General features: G+C 32.5%; 1 pseudogene; it reads right to left on the reverse strand.

The window, feature by feature from the left end:
• Nucleotides 1–15,693: 15,693 nt before the first annotated feature.
• On the reverse strand, nucleotides 15,694–15,809 carry LOC111740413 (annotated as a pseudogene).
• Between the last annotated feature and the right edge of the window lie 2,630 nt (nucleotides 15,810–18,439).

Genomic DNA, 18,439 nt, shown 5'->3' on the forward strand with positions numbered 1-18,439 from the left:
TTTCAATGTGTTGTACTATCATTATCATTCATGTCTATGTATCTCTTAATCTCTCTTTTTATTCTTCCCTGACCTAGTCATTCTTCAGTATCATGTTGTTTAACCTCCGCCTATTTCTGGTTCTTCCCACTTTCATTTTACAAATGATCTCCAGCTTCAAAGCATTACGATCAGAGAATATGGTTGGTAGGATTTCAACCCTCTTACGTTTGTTGAAGCTATCTCTGTGTCCTAGTATGTGGTCGATTTTTGAGAATGTTCTATGTGCACTAGAGAGGAATGTATAAGCAACTGAAAGTTTCTGTAAATGTCATTTATGCGCAGTTGGTCTAATGTGTCGTTTAAGGATGTTATTTCCTTATTGATTTTCTGTTTTGATGATCTGTCCATATTTGACAGTAGGGTATTTCGGTCCCCTACTGTGATAGTGTTTTGGTCTGTTTCTCCCCTTAGTTCTGTTAATAATTGCTTTACATATTTCAGGGCTCCATTATTGGGAGAATAGATATTAATAAGTGTTATGTCTTCTTGGTGCATGATTCCCTTTATCATTATGAAGTGTCCCTCAGTCTCTTTCTTTACCATTTTTACCTTGAAATCTATTTTGTCCGATATTAATGCCACTACTCCTGCATTTCTCTGAATTCTATTTTCTTGAAAGATCATTCTCTACCCTTTCACTTTGAGTCTATATTTCTCTTTAGAACTGAGATGTGCCTCCTAGAGGCAGCATATGGTTGCATTTTGTTTTATGATCCAATCTGCAACTCTGTGCTTTTTTATTTGTAAATTCAGTCAATTTGCATTTAAGGTGATTATTGAAATATGAGGTTTTACTATAATAATTTTATGTTTTGCTTTCTAGTAGTTTGGTGTTTCCATTGCTTCTTTGTCCTTGTGTGTCTGTTTTTCTTAAATTTTATTTTAGTGTGTTTCGTCAGTTTTCCCTCATGTCATTCTTCTTTTTATGTTATGTACTTCAGTTCTGAACCTTTGGTGTTTGGTTACCATTACAAATATGTACAATATATTTTATAGATATATATATTTTATAGATATATATATATATATTTTATAGATATATTTTATATTTTATATATCTATAAAATATATTGTACATATTTTTTTCTTCTGTATGTGCCTTATCTCCATTCCTTTTTGCTAATATAGATCTTTGAACTCTCCCTTTTTTGTCATTTTTGTCACTATGTATGCTGAACATTCATTACTATCTTGCAACAACAAATCTCTTCTTATTGTTTAAACTTAAAATGCCCTGTTCTTAATAAGGGTTGAATTCCTCTGTTTCTCTCTCCCTGCTAGTTGCCTTATTCATAGTTATGCATTTTTTGTCATTTTGTTTTAAGTAAGCTGACCCCTTTCAGTATTTCCTGTAATGCAGGGCTAGTACTCGAGAATTCCTTTAATTTTGTTTGTCTTGAAAGTTCTTTCTTCTTCATATCTGAAGGAGAGTTTTGCCAGGTACATAATTTTTGGCTCATAGTTCCTTTCTTTTTATAAATTGAATATTTAATTCCACTCCTTTCTTGCTTGTAAGTTTTGTGTTGAGAAGTCCTATGCTAATCTAATAGGTTTTCCTTTTTAGGTTACAGTTTTCTTTTCTCTGGCTTCCCTGAGAATTCTTTGTTGTTTGTTTTTGAATATTTTAATATAATGTGTCTTGGAGAAGGCCTTTTTGGGTTGAGATAATTGGGTGTTCTGTTGACTTCTTGAATTTCAAGTTCCAGTTCATTCCTTTGATTTGAGAAATTCTCAAGTATGTGTCTCGAAATATTTCTTATTCCGTGCTCCCTTTTTCTCCTCTTTGAGAATTTCCATTATTCTCATGTCTCCTTCCCTGATGGTATCAGCTAGTTCTTGTATTTATCTTTCATTATTTTTCCTTCTTTGGTTTCTCTCTTTTTCCTTCTGACTTACTTCTAGATTTCTGTCTTTGATATTACTGATCCTTTCTTCCATTTGGTCAACTCTATTTCTCAAGCTTGCTATTTTATTTTTCATTTCTTGCAGTGTGTTCTTCATTTCCAGAAGTTCTATTTGGTTATTTTTAGGGGTATTAATCTCCTTTCTAATAAACTTATTTTGCTGATCTTGGCTTTTTTTTTTCCCCCCAATTCTTGGAATTGTTGATATGAATTATTTTGTATATCATTGATTTTTTTTCAAAAGTACCGCTTTGAATTCTCTATCGTTTAAGTAGCAAATCTCTATGTTTTTAAGCTTATTTTCTGGAGTTTTTTTTTTTTTTTCTTTTTGAGATGCCTTGTCATTTTGGTTGTTAATGGTGTTTAATGGACTATTTTTCTGGTTGGGCATTAATGGAAGTGTGTTCTGTTTATTGTTTTGTTTTGTTTTGTTTGTTTGTTTTTATTTTTCCAAAAAGATTCATTATATAAAGGTCTCTCTTTGTCCTGTTGCTAAGAAGACATTTTTCTTTTGGTTTCCATTAGGTGGCATCTAAGCCTCTTGGATCCTTGCTTTATATAATGTCTTAATAATCCATTTTTTTTCATATAAATATTCACTTACACTCAGTACCCTCAGTCTCCATCTCTGTCAGTGTTATGGATATTTTCGGTAGCACATGCTTAGATTTTCCTGGGGCTCCATGGTGTTAGCTCTTAGAGAATATAGGGGGAAATTTTGCCTGGTTTGGGAGATAGGTGCTTTGACTCAGCCTCGCATTTTGCAGCCTCAGATGGTAACAATCAACTGTTGCTTCTCTGCCATCTCCAACTCTGCCATCCCTACTCCTTCTTTCTGCCCTGATCTTTGGGTACTGCCGCTGTATGGATCTCTCACCTGTCTCAGGTAGGGCTATTCACAGAACCTGCTGCTCTTTTTCCCCTCCCCCTCCTCCTATATGTAGCTCCAGCTGCGTGAGGTAGAGTCTTTATTTCTACCAGTCTCCTGACTGTGTCCCTGAGTTCTGTCCTGTGGTAGCTCTTATTTATGAATCCCTCTCTCAGACATGCTTCTGTGAAGATTGGGTGTTTTTTGTTGAATTTTAGATATTGAGCTTATTTTTGTTTGGAATGCACTTTGGTTTGGTGTTGATGGCTCTCAAAGCTCAATATCCAATCTTGACTTCTATGAGTTCCAATCTGCATTTTTAATTCACTTTGAAGTTAATTAAATTTTTTCTATTTTTTTTTTTTAACGATCATCATTTTTCTGTTATCCAAGCTCAACATCAACCATCACTCAACTATAAAAAACCCTATGGATTCCATCACTACATGAGTGCTAATATCTATTCTCTCCTTCTTGTTCTCACTGCTCCTTCCCTTATCCTGACTCTTATTACCTCTCATATGCATTATTACAATTATCTTTCAGTGTTCTTCTGCCATTTAGGCTCTTTATACTTCAATCTATGCTATAATCTGCTACCAAATTAATTCTACTAAATAATTGCTTTAATCATGTTTGTATAATTAAAATTTAATTTTATTAAATTTGTCTGTGATTTATCAAATAGGGACCTTAATTCTTAAAATAACATGTAAAACCCCGTATAATATAAATTAACCCTGCTTTTCCAGTTTTATTTCCTACTACTCTTTTCAGATTCTCTCTACCCCAGATAATTGGACTATTTGCTATTTTCTGAACATCCCTATGACAGCATTTTTCTCCTCCAATTGTATAACCCTCCCTCATTTTCTTTGTCTAAATTCACTCAACTGTTTACAGTTCAGATCATACGCCATCTTTTCATGCTATTCTTTTATACCTTGGAATAACTTGCCACTGAATTCCAAAAATATTTTTGTATTTTTTTTTTATTTTATCTCTCATGTGGAATATATTACTTATGTCACTGTATTAGTTTTTTCCTAATGATCTTATTTTATGGTGCTATTAGAATATAAGCTCCTTGAAGGAAGCATAACAATTATTACATATATAGGTATGTTTCTCAACAGAAACACAATTTTTTTTTTATATTTAAGAAAATAATATTTTAATTTCTAGGAAATAAAAAAAACATTGAATTGAATTATTTCTATTACTGAAGTTACTTAATGCATTTATTATGCATTTTAAATATTTCTACCTTTCTGTGTTGAAATCCAACTAATGTCTAATGAAAAAAAATTTTGATTGGAACATGATCATGGATCAGACACAAAATTACTATGTTTGCTTACCTGTCACTTATTTCGCTTCCCCATCTCCCTTCCATAAAGCAATGCCAGCATTATTATTATTATTATTATTATTATTATTTTACTCTATTTCGGTTGATTTTTTGAGAAACGTTTATCCAAATAGCGAAGATAACTTCAATAGCAAAAATGATTCCATATGTAAAATTTTCCTTTTCTTAAAAAATAATATAGAGGAGACAGTGGGAAACACGGCGGAGTGAGAGGCATCCCTAGATCTCTCCCCTTGAAACAAAAATAAGCTGAAAATCTAAAATTCAACAAAAATCACCCAAACTTCATACCAGCATGTCTGAGTGTGGGATTTGTGTATAAGAGCGATGACAGATCAGAACCCCAGGGGTCGGGCAGTGGACTGCGAGAAATAAAGAAGCTGCCTCTTGCAGCTGCCAGAACTACTGGTAGAAAGAGGAGGAGGGGAGAAGGTGCAGTAAGTTCCCTGAACAGCCCTGCCTGGGAGAGTTATGAGTTCCATACAGCCAGTGGCAGGGCCCAGTCATCAGGGCAGAAAGCAGAAAAGCCGGACAGCAGAAAAACAACAGCTGATTTTTACCGGTGGTGGTTGTGAAACCAAGGCTGAGCTGCAGTCCCCAACTCCCAACCCTCATAACCTCTAAGACCAGAGGAATCTGAGCAAATGCTACCTAATCTGTTGCTAACAATGACAGAAATTGAAACCAAGGGAAGTGAGGATGACTAAATATATATAAGAAAATAAAAAGACATTTTTAAGGCTTTACATAAAGCAGAGATCCAAGAGGCTTAGACGCCGCCTATGGAAACCAAAAGAAAAGCACCTTTTTTGCAGCAGGCTAAAGTGAGACCTTTATATAATAAATTTCCATGAATTCCCAGATGGAGAAATACTCCATTAAACACCAGGAATAACCGAGGTGACAAGGCATCTCAGAAAGAAAGAGAAAAATCTCCAGAAAATAAACTTACAGATATAGAAACATGCTAGTTAAATGACAGAGAATTCAGGATGGTACTTCTGAAAAAACTCAGTGATTCTGAAATGAGTCATATCAACAATTTCAGGAATTGAAAAAAACACCTAAATGAGCACAGAAAGGAGATTGAAATCCTCGAAAAGAACAGAATAGATCTTCTGGAGATAAAAAGCACACTGCAAGAGTTGAAAAATAAAATAGCGAGCTTGGGAAATAGAGTTGACCAAATGGAGGAAAAGATCAGTGATATTGAAGAGAGAAATCTAGAAATAAGTCAAAAAGAATAGAGAGAAACTGATGAAGGAAAAATAATGAATGAGAAATTCAACCTAGCTGATACCATCAGAAAAGGAAACATAAGAATAATGGGCACTATCAAAGGAGAGGGAAAGGAGCAGGGACTGAAAGCATTTTCAGACAAATAAATGCTGAGAATATTCCAAATCTAAGGAATGAGCTGGAACTTGGAATTCAAGAAGTCAACAGAACACTCAATTATCTCAACCCAAAAAGACTTTCTCCAAGACATATTGTATTAAAATTATCAAAAATCAACGACAAAGACAGAGGGCAGCCAGGAAGAAGACAATGGTAACATATAAAGGAAAACCCATTAGATTATCCTCAGACTTCTCAGCACAGACATTACCAGCCAGAAAGGAGTGGAATCAAATATTCAGAATATTAAGTGAAAGAAATTGCCAGCCTAGAATAATGTATCTAGATACACGCTCCTTTAAATATGAAAAAAGAAATTAAGACTTTTCCAGACATACAAAAGTTGAGAGAATTCTCCAGTACGAGGCCTGCACTACAGGAAATACTGAAAGAGGTCAGCTCATCTAAACAAAATGACAAAAAAAATACATAATTAGTAGTAAGGTGTCTATCAGGCAAATAGAAACAGAAGAGTGCAACCCTTAAAAAGAACAGCTTAAATAAGAAAAGCTTAAACAAGAAATAAGCTTAAATAAGAAAAGAATTACTATAGCAAGATAGTAATAAATGTTCAGCATACATAGGGACAAATTGAGACAACAATGATTGAAAAGGGAAGGATTCGAAGATCCAAATTTGCAAAGGGGAATGGAGATAAGGCATGCACAGAAGAAAATATACCACTGTGTGTGTGTGTGTATGTGTGTGTGTGTGTGTGTGTGTGTGTGTGTGTGTGTGTGTGTGTATGTATGTATATATAGCTATCTTTGCATATTCCTAATGGTAACCACATACAGAAGATACAGAACTGAGGTATATAACATAGAATAAGAAGAACCAGAGGGAAAAACCACAAGGGTTAACCAAATTAAAGAAAACAGAAACACGAGGAAAAGGAAGTAATGGAAACATCAAGCTACCAGAAAGCAAAAGATAAAATGGCTATAAGAAGACCTCATATTCCAATGATCACACTAAATGTAAATGTACTGAACCCACCAGTAAAAAGGCACAGAGTTGCAGATTGGATGAAAAAACAAAACCCAACCATATGTTGCCTCCAGAAGACACGTTTCAACTTCAAAGACAAATATAGACTCAAAGTGGAAGGATGGAAAATGATATTTCAAGCAAACAGAATTTAGAGTAAAACGGGAATAGTGGTACTAACATCAGCGAAATTGACTTCAAACTCAAAAAAAGTAAAGAAAGATACCGGAGGACACTTCATAATGATAAAGAAGATCATGCACCTAGAAGACATAATACTTTTTAATATCTATGCTATCAATCAGAGAGCCTCAAAATATGTAAAGCAATTACTAACAGAACTGAAGGGAGATACAGACCAAAACACTATTGTAGTAAGGGACCTAAATATCCCACTGTCGGATATGGACAGATCATTCAAACAGAAAATCAATAAAGAAATAACATCCTTAAAAAACACATTAGGCCAACTGGACATTATTGATATTTACAGAGCCTTCCATCCTAAAAGAACTGATTATACATTCTTCTCTAGTGCACATGGAACATTCTTAAGAATTGACCACATCCTGGGATACAGAGATAGCCTCTACAAATATAGAAAGGTTGAAATCCTACCAACTATATTCTCTGATCATAATGCTTTGAAACTCAGATTAACTGCGAAAAGAAATCAGGAGGAACCATAATACATGGAGATTAATCAACATGCTACTGAAGAATAACTCGGTCAGGGAAGATATAAAAGGAGATATCAAGAGATACATATAAACTAAAGATAATGATAGTACAGCATATCAAAACTTTTGGGACATGGCAAAAGTGGTCATAAGAGAAAAGTTTATGTCATTACATGCTTATCTCAAAAGCGAAAAAAAGGCCAAATAAACAACCTAACACTTCATCTTAAAAAACTAGAAGAGAAAGAACAAATGAAGCCTAAAGTCAGTAGAAGGAAAGAAATAATCAGAATGAGAGCAGAAATAAGTGAAATTGAAAACATTAAAAAAAAATAGAAAAAAAATAAATGCAACAAAGAGTTGTTTCTTTGAGATGGTAATAAAATTGACAAACCCCCAGCTAGACTCACTAAAGGAAAAAGAGAAAGGATACAAATAAACAAAATCGTGATTGAAAGAGAAGAAATTGTGACTGACATCACAGAAATACAAAGGATCATACAAGAATACTATGAAAAAGTATATAATGCCAAATTTAATAATCTAGAAGAAATGAACCAGTACTTAGAAAAATACGATCTTCTTAGATTGAATCAAGAAGAACTGGAAAATCTAAATAGACTGGTCAGCTGTATGGAAATTGAAACAATGATCAAAAACCTACCAAAAAGTCAAAGTCCAGGACCAGATGCCTTCACCAGTGAATTCTACTAAGCATTCCAAGAAGATATAATACCAATTCTCCTCAAACTCTTCCAAATAATCGAAGAAGAAGCAATACTACCCAACTCATTTCATGAGGTTAATATTACTCTGATACAAAAATCTGGTAAAGATAACACAAAAAATAAAACTAGAGACCAATATCTCTCACGAACACTTATTCAAAAATCCTAAATAAGAATCTAGCTAACCGAATGCAGCAACATATTAAAAGATTATACGCCACGATCAAGTGGGCTTGATCCCAGGTCACAGGGATGGTTCAACATACACAAATCAATTAATGTGATCCACCACATAAACAAGTTAAAAAATAAGTATCATATGATCATATCAATAGAGGCAGAAAAAGCCTTTGACAAGATACAGCATCCATTTATGATCAAAACACTTAAAATCAGTATAGAAGGAAAATACCTTAACATAATAAAGGCCATCTATGACAAACCCTCAGCCAACATTATACTTAATGGTGAAAAATTGAAAACTTTTTTTCTAAAATCAGGAACAAGGCAAGGCTGTCCACTATGGCCACTGCTATTCAATATAACATTGGAGTTCCTATCGAGTGCGATCAGGCAAGAGAAAGACATAAAAGGCAAACAAATAGGAAACGGAGAAGTCAAATTGTCACTATTTGCAAATGACATGATTCTCTATATAGAAAACCCTAAAGACTCCACAGCAACACTATTAGAAACAATAAGCAAATATAGAAAAGTTTCTGGATAGAAAGTCAATGTTCAAAAATCCATACCGTTCCTATTTTACAATAACAAAATTTCAGAAAAAAAGGTGAAAAAATAATTCCTTTTGTAATTGCAACAACAACAACAAAAAAAAAAACTAGAAATAAATTTAATGAAACGTGAAGAATCTATATAATGAAAACTACAAGACCCTATTAAAAGAAATTTAAAAAGATACAAAGAAATTGAAATATATTCTGTGTTCTTGGATTGGAAGAATCAACATAGTTGAAATGATCATACTACCTCCAGCATTATACAGATTTAATGCAATCCTCATCAAATCTCATAGGCATTTTTTAAAGAAATTGAACAAAAATTCATCAGATTTGTATGGAAGCACGAAAGAGCCCAAATTGCCAAAGCCATCCTGAGAAAAAAGAATGAGGCTGGAGGCATCACTCTCCCTAATTTCAAGTTATACTACAAAGTGACAGTAATCAAAACAGCATGATATTGGCAGCAAAACAGACACAGGAAGCAGTGGAACAGAATTGAGATTCCAGAAATAAACCCACATTTATACAGGCAAATAATTTTCAACAAAGAATCCAAAAATATACAGTGGAGAAATGAAAGCCTCTTCAGTAAATGGTGCTGAGATCACTGGAAAGCCACATGCAAAAGAATTAGACTAGACTGTTGTCTATCACCATACACCAAAATTAACTCAAAATAGATTAAGGACCTGAATATAAGACCTGAAACAATAAAATGCATAGAAGAAAACATAGGAACTGAACTCAAAGACCTTGGACTTAAAGAGGATTTTATGAATTTGACTTCAAAAGCAAGGGAAGTAAAAGCTAAAATAAAGGAATGAGACTACATCAAACTAAAAAGCTTCTGCACAGCAAAAGAAACCATAAACAACGTAAGGAGACAACCATCTGAATGGGATAATATATTTGCAAGCAACACTCCTGATAAAGTCCTAATAATAAAAATATAGAAATATCTCATACAGCTCAATAACAACAAAAAATCAAATGATTCTATCAAAAAATGGGCAGAGGACCTGAACAGACACTTCTCTCTAGAGGACGTAAAAATAGCCAACGAATATTTGAAAAGATGCTCAACATCACTAGCTATTAAGGCAATACAAATCAAAACCAGAATGAGATACCATCTCACACTTGTTAGTATAGCTATAATCAACAGGACATGTGATAACAAATGTTAGAGAGGACGCTGAGAAAAAGGAGCCCTCATACACTGCTAATGGGACTGTAAATTGTTACAGCCACTATGGAAAACCATATGGATGGAGCCTTCTCAAAAAACTAAGAATTGATCTACCATATGATCCTCCAATCCTTCTGCTGGTTATTTACCCCAAAGACTTAAAAACCCATATCCAGAATATATTTGCACACCGATGTTCATAGCAACATTATTCACAGTATCCAGGACATGGAAGCAACCAAAGTGTCCTATGATAGATGAGTGGAAAAGAAGCGGTGGTACATATATACAATGGAATATTACTCAGCCATTAGAAGAGATGAAATACTGTCATTTGCGACAACATGGATGGACCTCAAGATAATCGTGTTAAGCGAAATAAGCCAGACAGAAAAGTTGAAAATCACATGATATCACTTACATGCGGGATATAAACTTAAAAGCAACAAATGAATAAGATAAACAGAGACTCATGGACATAGACTATAGACTAGTGGTTACCAGAGGGTAGGGAGCGAAGGAGGAGAGGGGAGGTAGATGAGGTAAAGGGGGTCTAATATAGGGGTGTAGTGGGAGGGTGAAGCGGGTAAAGAGGCCAAATATATGGTAGCTGAAGGAAACTGGACTTTGGGTGGTAAACACATAATAGAATATACAGATGTCAAATTATAATGCACACCTGAAAATTATATAATTGTATTAACCGATGTTACCTCAATAAACTTAATTTAAAAAAAAAGAATCATAATGAAATAAAGATATTTTTCGATAAAAAAATAATATAGGACTTTTTTACATTGGAAAGTGATTAAAGAATATAAAACTTTAATTTCAGCTATTAGCTTATGTAGTATTCCATTTCCCACTCAGCAGCAAGTGTTATGTCAATATATCCTGTCTTTACCATTATAAATTATTTCAATAATAAAGAAACAGAGCTCTCTTGATATTCCACATCGGAAAAACATTTATGATGTATTTTCCTGTTGCAAGTATACTTTATAATATTTTTGTAGTCATTCTTGTATTTCAATGGAACTGGAAAATCTCACCTTATAATTTCAACTTTGCAATCACATTCTGCATATAGTACAGTGAAATCCAACTAATTTCTCCCATTTTTCATGGGCCTTATCTTCAGGGCCTATTTGCATTTTGTTGCAATGTGACAGCAAGAAAAATGTAGCCAGTTGTATAAAAGCTAAGCCACATTGTCAAGCAGAAGGTTTGGTTTAATTTAAAAAAAAAAAATAGATAAAAGGAAGAAAATGAAAAAAGCAAAAAAGGGAAAGAAAAATATTCCTTCTTCCTAAAACAAGCAGAATTCTACAAGAATTTAAAGAAATATAATAGTGTATACATTCTTCTCTCGAAAGTACAGTTTTATTTTAAATTTAAATTCCTCAGAAACCTGGAGCATTGTGTTTATAATAAGAAAATGGCAGACAGACTCGCCCTTCACTGGAGGGCATGTCATATAGTCCTCGCTTTCTCTGCAAAACCATAAGGCTGGCAGTAGTGACAGATGAACAGCTTATCATTAATTTCCCCTTTTTTATGCCTTCAATCCAAATAGTGCATATTCTCCACAGGGAGACATCAAGGTCTTTGCCTTTATTTCTCTTGCTAACTCACACTGATTTATAAATCAAGTGCAAATAAGAAGAGAGGGCAAATATCAATCTTCATTTTTTTTTTCTCCTGGCCTGTGCCCACTGGCACACTACTGAGCTTTGACTGAAAGGTTCTTCAAATTGTCCTGTGATTCATAGGCTAGGGAGTTCTCAGTGAAGACACAATGAGAAAGGAAATTTGAAAGAGAGAATTTGTGTATCTTGTCTTATAAATTAGAAGCTTTGTGATTGCAGTGTTTTAAAAAAATGAGTTACCTAAAATGTCTGTCTATGATGTTCTTTTTAGGTTGGAAAATTCTGGAATATAAAGCCATTTGCATTCTTTTAGCATGGCTAGAAAAGCAGTAATCTTTAAAATGTTTCTTTAGTCTTATTTCTCCCCTTTATTGTAAGGAGCTAGTTTATAATATTTGAAGAATTATTCAAAACAGAACCTCAGTTACAATTGGTTTATTTTTATTGAATTGGCATATTTTTAACAGAATTATGAATGAAGTATTTTGTAGAATATATTTGAAGACTAGAGTTTGTTATACTGAGTTTTTAGCACATGACTGTTAATATTTTATATTTTTTTCAAATTGTTCATGGTACTTTGTCCATGATGAATGCTTAATAAATATTGTCTTATTCAGAATCTAAAATATCTGATGTACTGATTTAATTTTTAGTGGCAGTGGTCATTTTATATTAATATTTAAGATGATTGAAGATGTCTTTTTTTTGAAGAAGAAGAAATTATAACCTGCTTTCCTGCAAAGAAGGATATTCACAGCTTTGTTAGTATATAAAAAAAGGAAGTTTTGGCTCGGGAAAGTGCATGAGAATTATATTGACTTATAATATTAAATCAATTTTGTACTAAAAGTAAATGCAAAACCACTAGGTGATGCAAGATGATTTTAAGCTCTTAAAAGTTGATATTGCGACCACTGACAAATTATAATATTTTATTACAAAGTATTAAGTGTTAATGCCGTTAAATGACTCCAAATGTTTGAGGCTGCCTGCTGGCCTTTTGCAGGTGATATATCTAGGGATTCAGGGGTATTCCATTTTCTAGCCCCTTTTTTTTAAGGCTGCGGGCCTCATCTATAAATTACAACTGATGACAAAAGTAGAAGCTAACAGTGGCAGAATTAAGCCCAAAGGCAAAATAATTATATATATATATAGCCTTCAGCAGTAAGGGAGAGAGCTATCAATCACCCCTCAATTATTCACTAGTTAACAGCTCTGCCCTTCCTTTATTGAAGGGTTACAGTGTAATTAAGTTGGCAGCATCCTTTTAATTCATCAAACATACAACACATGGCGGTGTTTGTTGCGACTGGGGAACAGCACCTTTGTGAGTTTGACCCCTAGCACTGTTGCCATAGATGTGGTAAGCTTCAGAGGCAAGAGAGAATATTTATGCAATTTCATTGTAGTATCTTCATATACAGGCCTAACCTTAAAACTAAGGATATTTTTGAGCACATTCAAATTCATAACACTAACCTTAAATATGTAAATAAATGTGTATGACTGTGTGTATTTATGGATGTGTGTGTTTAAATTGCACATATAGAACATATGACAATAAAGAGATATGACTGATTTCTGTCATGAAAATGAGCACCGAAACCTTCAGAATACAAACTTTGGGAGTATATCCACTTATTCCAATAAGACTGCCATCATACTATCCTTTTTGAAGGGAGATTTGATAAACTTTTAGAACCAGTTTATACGGCACATCAGAAAATGAGACAAATGTCATTAGGCTCACAATTCTTGGTCTTTTGTTTTGTTTTGCTTTTTTGTTTTTGAAAATGGTGTTAATCTGTTTGATTACCCGATTTGTTTCAAAGTGAAATTGGTCTGTTTCCAAAAATGTCTTCCAAAACTCTCTCCTATTGAGAATGTTTTACAAAGTCTGACAACAAACCTAATGATTACAATGGTTACATTATTGCTGTCTACATGGAGCCTCCTCTCTTGTGAACTAGAAACAGAAAGACATTTGGATATTTAAGATGCAATGTGTTATTTTTCACAATTACTAGAGTTTTAGATTATTTTCTCATCTGACTCAAAAGCTATTATTGAACATCATTTATAAAACAAAATTCACAAATATTTTTTCATACTATTTTCTAAAATCTTTATGTAAATAGTTGCATTCCATTTACAACTTGGAACTTAACAACACTATCAAGAGTAATTCAATATTAAGAAGCTCAAAAAATATCAAGAAACCTGATATATTTTATTAGGTGGCTAATCTTACTAAGTACACATAACACACACACAATGGAGAAATACTATAACCAATAATAGAATATTTAAACTAAATAATATAAATCATGCATGGCACAGCAGCATGACATGAAAATTTTAGGATTTTGGAATCAATGATAAATTGTTTTAGAGACGACTTTCTATGTCCTCACTTTGTTTTATTTATTTATTTTTTTTGTAAATGTGGGTATTGCTATTTGACTTCCATGTGTTCTTTTATTAACTACATTATAAGAAAATTGAAGGTAAGAATGTATGTGATGCCTCTTTCCTACCTGTAGGTCCTAGCATAATAGCTAATATAATAGGGAAGCCAAAAGCTTTCATTGAATGAATGATCTAGAAAATATATGTGAAAATATTAGCTCAGCAACTACTAAGAATACTCAAAGGATTTACTTAGCTTGGTGGTTTTATTGGTGAGATATACAATCTTAAAATAAACTTTATCTATAAAATTTATAATGCGAGAAGATATAGAAGAAAAGGACCAATAGTTCTTCCTGTCCAAAAATAAGTATGTAACATTTTGATTTGAAAATTTAAATTAATAGTAAATTTTGATTCTTAAATATAATGCCTTGCCTTTGTCCCTGATGAATTTGATTTAATTGAATTTTGCCTACTTGACCATTAAGATTTCAAATTTTTCTAGGTTTTTTCCAACTAGTTCAGAGGATTTCTTTCCTACTATTTCATAGTTATACAAATTAAGCCTACAGGTACCTGGTTTTTATTTAAAAAATAAAAGATGCTATATGTCCCTATATTTAAATTATTTAAGTAATTGTTTCTGATATCTTCTCCTTCTCTATCCTGCATTCTTTCTATGCTTTGAGTTTTTGTTTATGATTCATTTTTTTCCTATTTTAAGCAAAGACAAAGATTTATAAAATAAGCATTAAAAACATTTACTTTTGGGAAACGAAAATTAGCTTGCCTTTATCATTTAATGAACAATCTTCCCCTAATATTTTTTTTATTCCTAATAAGTTCTAGGAAGCAATTTTTCTAACGTCTTTTGCAAGTTGCATCTTATTTCTGGTTTTCACTTTTTGATTATATTGGCCTTCACTGAATTTCATAGTAGACTGGGCTAAATGTCCGATTTAGTATCTTTTTTCTATTTATTTTAGTTTCTAGTTCATTCCTAAAAGGAGTTCAGTTGTCAAATTATTTTTAGATAATTGTCATACTTTATAAAATGTCACTCAAATATATGTGAAGAGAAATATAATATTACTCTTTTTAAAAATTTTGATAACCAAATGTTGTTAAGTTTATCGTTAGAATCTGTATAAAACTTTTTTTTCTAAATTGTGTATGGAAACATGTCAATTCAATTATAAAACCTTTAATGTTTTCATCTTTTGTAAAGAAAAAAGAAGCTTTCTAAATTCAATATAACTTCTAAAACTTTGTAAGTTTGTTTTAATGGTATCTTTAAAAAAAATCAAACAAATGAAAAAAATAGCAGTGTAACATGGAGTGCTTGAATATGGGGACTACTCAAGAAAATATAATAAAAAAGCCACCTATTTTTCCTGTGTAATTCAGAATAAAACAGACTTAAGTTCTTTCTTAACTTAGCAGTCTCCATTGGAGGACCAGTGTCTTGCTTCACTTGGCAGTTGAAATAGAGGAAGGCAAATCTTCACCTTTTGTTTAGTCTCATAAGCAAACCCAGCCCATGAGTTTTTCTTTTTTAAAAAATTCCACATAATAGAAAAATAATTAGTATACAAAGAAAATAGAATATGTTTAACAACACGTTATTAGATAGATTACTATTTAAACAACAATTAAGTGACATTGTTTTTTTTTTAACAAACTTGATTTTTTAATTTTATTATTATTATTTATGCCTATAGCACCTGGTCTTCCTAGGTGATCTCCCATCCAAGTACTAACCAAGCACGACCCTGCTTAGCTTCCGAGATCAGACATCAGGTTTGTTCAGGGTGGCATGGCCATAGACCATGGACTGTAGCTCCACTGAGACATGAACCCAGGACCTTCTTCGTGTAAAGCAAACGTGCTAACCACTACACTATGGAACCACGTCTTCAAACTTGATTTTAAAATCATGAGTCACCCTAATGATGGTGAGGTGGAAGAAAATTTAATGGAATAATTATTTATGACACTAAAAAATGTTAAAATATCCAAAAACAAATATGAATTGTCATATGTTATACAAAAATGTTAACTATAAGATGATATGTCTACATATGAATATGGATAAGTATTGGAGTTAGAAAAAAAGACAAATGCAATTTTGGAAGGAATGTCTTTATGAATGATAATTTATCTTTCATTTTGTTTTAACTAATTGTACCACAATATTCATTTATAACATAATTATTTCTATTAATTCTCATTATGACCCTATGAGTAAAGAACTAAGAATGCTTTTCTAAGTGGTTTGAAGATAACTATTTGCAGTGGATTGGTGGGGGCATTAGCCCTTTTAACAAAACAATACTGCGCAATATATTTTTTCTTTTTAGGTTTTTATTTTACTTATGTTTTATTAAATTTATTGGGATTACACTGGTTAGTAAAATTATATATATTTCAAGTGTACAATTCTATAATACATCATCTGTATACTGCATTGTGTGTTCACCACTCAAAGTCAAATCTAATTTTGTCACAATATATTTGACCCTCTTTACCCTTTTCTTCCTCCTTCTCTCCCCTCCTCCTGCCCATATTTTAAATGGAGTTAGCAGGATGAAAAAAAAAATCATTTATAAATGGCCATTAATGGGGAAAATGTGGCATATTTCTCCCAGACATCATAAATAATTCATCAATTTAAACTTCTTTGTAATATTAGTTTCTTTAATCCAAAAGACGTCCAGAACACCTTCCTCCCCATGACCATCTTCTATTACTCAAAATAAGTTTTATGTTTTATTTAATGTTCAAATTAAACTCTAAGATTAGTTGCTATGCAGAGGAAACTAAACAACAGAGATGATTCTCCCAAATTAAATGAAATAATGGCTCATGCTATGTTAAGAGTGAAACAGATAGTGATATGAAGGAAATAAGGAAGCATATGTGGTACTGTTTGTGTCAGAACTATTCCAGAATAATTGAGGAAAGAACAGTATTTAAGCTGTTTTTCCTTAGCTAAGAGAGAGCAGAAAGGTGTATACTATTTTATGGTGAAATTGATAACATCCCAATAGAATTATTCAGAAGGAATATTTTGTGTTTTCTTTAGAGTTTTAAATTTACAGTTCAGATTTCTTTTCTTGTTAGATTGCTTCCCAATGCCTGGTTTAATATTGGCTCGAGCAAAAAGTTTTTGACTGCTCTTAGCCAGGAATCCCATAACTTGCTTCAATAGAAGATTTTTTGTGGAATTAAACAATTAAGCTTGGAAAATAAGAACAAAAAGAAAAGTGTAATAGCTCTTGGAAAAATGTTAGTGTTTACATAGTGTTCATGTTTCCTTCAATTTAGAAGTACAGCAGAGCCTCATTTTAGTCCACTTTTTTCATTATTTAGACATACTGTAGGTCAAATCTCATTTCCTAAATCTAACAAGTCTTAGTGTAAAAGCCAGAGAGTATGGTGAGTCTGTAAGGTGGATAGTCTTTCTGTCTCCAAGCATCAGGGTTATTATAAAGGAGTCTTACTGTTTTTCTTTTTCTCACTTTACTTGGTAGAAAATGAGGAATGGCATCTTTTCTCACAGAGAAATTCAGTGAATAAATTACTTTTTACTAAATACATACATTCTATAGGTTCCTTCTAATCTGAGACTATAAGATACAAACATATCCCTTCTGAGGTTTAGAAGATGAGATACTTCTATATTTTGAATATCTCTGAAGAAAAAAAAAATGTTTCTGAACTATTCACTTCAGTTAATAGATCAAAGAGTCCAGCTGTTTAAGAATATGTATGATAAAGTCTATAAAATTTGAACATTCAATATAATAATCATAGCACTCATACAACTCCCTATTCTAAGCCTCGTTCAATCCAAAAATTAATCCCATGAGACAGCTATTATTAGCTTTACTACAGGTGACATAACCAAGTAACAGAGAAGCTAAATAACTTACCTAAGTTTACATGGCTAGTATGTGGAATAGTGAGGATTTAAAACTAGGCAGTTAAAGTCCATAATCACTTTTAACCATTACCATTAACCACTATGCTCTACTGCCTTTTGAGTCTTGAACTAGATGATAAAATAAATGTTTATTTTTTCTTTTGATTTTATGATTAAAAATACCTCTGAGAGTTTCTTTCATTTCAGTGTCAAAATAAGATAATGCTATAATCTTTAGACTTATATTCCAGTATTTTAACAAAGTTTAACTTATGATATATGTATATAAAATACATCTTTAAAAAGAAGTTGTTAGGTAAAAGACAGTCAAGATTTCTGTGCACTATTTGAGCTAATCAGCTAAGCCTCTGAATAATGTTCATAAATTCCATATGCGTAGCTTTTACCCTTTATAAGCTCCATCTCTCCACTGGCCAAATAAACAACAATTTTTGTTTGTTTTCTGTACTTCCTGGTAAAACAAAGGTTAAAATCATGTATTCAAAAATGTAATTACTTTAATCGTATACAAA

This window comes from Pteropus vampyrus, unplaced genomic scaffold, assembly GCF_000151845.1.
Source record: "Pteropus vampyrus isolate Shadow unplaced genomic scaffold, Pvam_2.0 Scaffold63, whole genome shotgun sequence".
NCBI lineage: Eukaryota > Metazoa > Chordata > Mammalia > Chiroptera > Pteropodidae > Pteropus > Pteropus vampyrus.